This window comes from Propithecus coquereli, unplaced genomic scaffold, assembly GCF_000956105.1.
Source record: "Propithecus coquereli isolate 6110/MARCELLA unplaced genomic scaffold, Pcoq_1.0 Scaffold70, whole genome shotgun sequence".
Taxonomy (NCBI): domain Eukaryota; kingdom Metazoa; phylum Chordata; class Mammalia; order Primates; family Indriidae; genus Propithecus; species Propithecus coquereli.
This window is the reverse complement of record NW_012153063.1, coordinates 3431329-3435129: the sequence shown is the minus strand read 5'-3', so window position 1 is coordinate 3435129 and position 3801 is coordinate 3431329.

The following is a 3801-nucleotide window of genomic DNA, read 5'->3' as shown; positions in this document are numbered from 1 at the left end:
ACCTGATTTCATATTTTAAGACATCTCTCATAATATGCTTAACTTTCTAGTTATTATGTAACATATAAAATCAAATACCTTTTTTGTCTTCAAGCAGATAGTTTTCTATCTATAGAAAATACCTCAAACCATGTCAAAACAAAGCCATAGTAAAATAACTAAACAGAAAACAAATATCCCACATGAAAAACTGGGGAAAAATTAAAGTTTAACATACTTGGAGTTTTAAGTGACCTAATATGTGGCCCCATGTCTTGAAGTCTTATGTTTCTTTGCCACTCTAAACCATTAATGCAACATTTCCCAGTTGTTTAACCTGAAATTAGTCATTAGTCATATTCTTTTAAACATTGCAAAAATACAAACTAAGAGAACACTATTCCCCTTTATAAATGTTAATAATTAGGTTGAAAACACAAAAGTTGGTGCATCTAGCTAGAATAAATATGAAAAATTATTAAGAATAAGACAGTCTGTTATCTTCCAGTATATTCTGAATGACTCCTTATAGTCACATCCATAGATCATACAGTCCTTTAAATATACTAACTTGGTTTTTGTATAGTTTCAGTGAAAAATATGCAAAAATATACCACTATATCTCTTTTAGTAAAAGGATGAATAAATGATGGGGAACATGGCATGTTGAGGGAAGATTATATAGGAAAAGTAGATACTACAATTAAATCTTTAATTAGGTATATTTTCATAAAAACATCTGATTAAGGTTATTAACTGAATGAAAATTCAAGTAATTAAGCCGAATCATGTTTTTAATTTTAACATTTCTTTATTTTACTCATTTTCTAATCTGACCATTGCATCAAATGTTTCCATTTGGTGCCATCACTTTAAATCCCCCAATTAACTTCCTCCTGTCTGAACTAGACATTGTACTTAGCTCCAAAATTTATTTTCCATTCCATTATTCAGACATAAAAATTATTCCTTCAAATTAAAAAAAAACCTGTGAGATATAATATAAATTTTAAAATATTATGTGATGATATAAAATATAATTTTTCTCTCCTATTTCTTAAGTTTTCTCCTGTCATCTTTGTCTATTTCTTTTGCTGGATTTTCTCCTCTTTTTACTTCAAAGATTTTTTCAGATTTTTTTGAAGGTACAATGTCAGAAATCCTTTTTTGTGACATTTACTTGCCAAGGATTTTGTATGTAGCAATTTCTTCAAAAGAGTTCTAATGTTATACTTTTCTTTTAAAAATAATAGCATAAGAACACTTAAGGTGTTTTATCCAAATTTCAAGTGCAGGATTATCATTTTGAATCATAAAAATGGAACTGAAAAATTGATGAAAGAAATTATATGTTCTGCTATTAACAATCATGAAGTGAAAAGTTAGTTTTCCCAATAAGAATTAATGGTGAGAACTAAGTGAGCCAAAATGTGGAAACATATTTCAATAAACTGTTCGAAAAGTTCACATTGAAATTTTTCCCCTTGGTATCAATACAAATGAAGGAAGAAAGAAGAAAATGGAAGCAAAACTTCTGAAGTGCCTACTAGGTGTCGGACATGAAGATAAGTGTTTCATGTACATTATATTGTTAATGGTTAATGGTTATTGTGAGGACAATAACCAATAAAGCATTACACTTCTCCTTTAGAGATGAATAAACAAGGGCTCAGAGAGTTTGAGTAAATTTTGCAAATCACAGAGCTTGTAAGTGCTGGCTCAACCAATAAAAGTTCCAGAATTTAAAAAAGAAAATAGTGAAAAACTATAAGATGATAAATAGAGTGATAAATTGAAAAGAGTTCAGGATGTTGGGTCTGACAATGAGAATTTGTACCACGGATCTCCCATTCACTAACTCTGTATTTTTCAGTTAGTCATCCAAACTCTTTTAACCTTGACTTTATCTGTCAGTTATATTGGAGTTTGAAGGGGAACAGAAGTGGCACAATTCCCTTCCTGAATGTTCAGAACCAATAGACTAACAAACATTGGGTTGCTTTTGCTATACGGGGTCTTCTCTGGTTTTGTACAAAGAATGGAATTATTTTTTCTAGATCTGTAAAAAATGATGTTGGTATTTTAATAGGGATTGCACTGAATCTGTAGATCACTTTGGGTAGTACAGACATTTTAACAATGTTGATTCTGCCAATCCATGAGCATGGTGTGGTTTTCCATCTGTTTATGTCCTCTGCTATTTCCTTCCTCGGTGTATTGTAGTTCTCCCTGTAGAGATCTTTCACCTCCTTATTTAAATATATTACTAAATGTTTTATTTTCTTTGTTGCTACTGTGAAAGGTATTGAGTCTTTGATTTGGTTCTCAGTTTGACTGTTGTTGGCATATAGGAATGCTACAGATCTGTGTACATTGATTTTGGTTTTTTATTTTTTTAATTTGTTTTATTTCAGCATATTACAGGGGTACAAATGTTTATGTTAAATATATTTACTTTGCCCCACCAAAGTCAGAGCTTCAAGCATGTCCATCCCCCAGATGGTGCGTACCACACCCATTAGGTGTGTATATACCCATCTCCTCCCCACCACCTGCCCTACATCCAATGAATGTTACTATTATATGTGCACTTAAGTGTTAATCAGTTAATACCCATTTAATGGTGAGTACATGTGGTGCTTGTTTTTCCATTCTTGGGATATTTCACTTAGTAGAATGGGCTCCAGCTCTATCCAGGATGATACAAGAGGTGCTAGATCACCATAGGTAATACTATTTTTGCTTTTGATTCCTTAAGTTTATTACCCAGAGAAAAGCATAGGCTGAAGGCTGAATTAATTACTAATAATTTCTCTTACCTGAGAATGTCTTTGATCATTTGAAACCTGCCAATGACTCTTTGAGTCTCTACTGTATATGTTTCTTTTTCCCTTTTGAGTTCCTCCTTCGTGTCCATACATTATGTGGCAAGCATTCTAGGTCAAAAAGAAACACATTAATACCATCCTTTGTTTCATATGAATTGCATTACCATTAAAGTTCCCAGAAGGAAGCGGTCGATTCAATAAATAGTGTCAGAGACATTTATAAAATTTTTAATGATAATGATGGGATTGAGCTGCAATGGTCACACTTGAGGAATTTCCAGGGGAATTTTCTGATGTGCAGAAAGATTCAATGCATTTCACTAGTTTTCATTTTTAATGTGTCTGTAGTTATACTGCTTGACTCACTATGCATCAATTTATATATTGGCTAGTCATTTTGCATATATTATCTCCAATCCTAATAAAACCATCACAAAATGTTAATTATTATCCCAAATTTATATTTGAGTAAACTCAGGCACCAGGAAGTTTCATGAGTGGGTAAAGTCGCAGTGCTGCGAGTGGTGGAGCTGAGATTAGAACTCAAGTCCTGGTCAGCTCGAAGCTGTCCTTCCACTGCATCATGAGAACTCTTTGGAATAAATTAAAAAAAATATTCCAGAACCTTAAAAAGAAAATAAAAATCTTTTTTTTAACATTTCAGTATTAAATACATACTTTGGAATATATTTACTTATGTAATAATTTACTCCCATTTATATTTTGCTCACACTATTGAAATATGTTGCTATTTAATGTGCTCATCTATCCCCTATTGGGCTGAGTTCATAAAAAAAGCGCTTTGCTTATTGACTGAAACATTTTACTAGAAATCTATTAGAGCAAAAAGTGCTCATTTCCAATGAAAATCTTAGAAGAGAATGGTAAGAGCATGATACATATCTATTCTGTTATGTGTATGGTGGATATAACTTCCTTTTCAGAAAACAATTGTATGTATTTTTCTAATTTTTAAACAATAGACTATTATAAT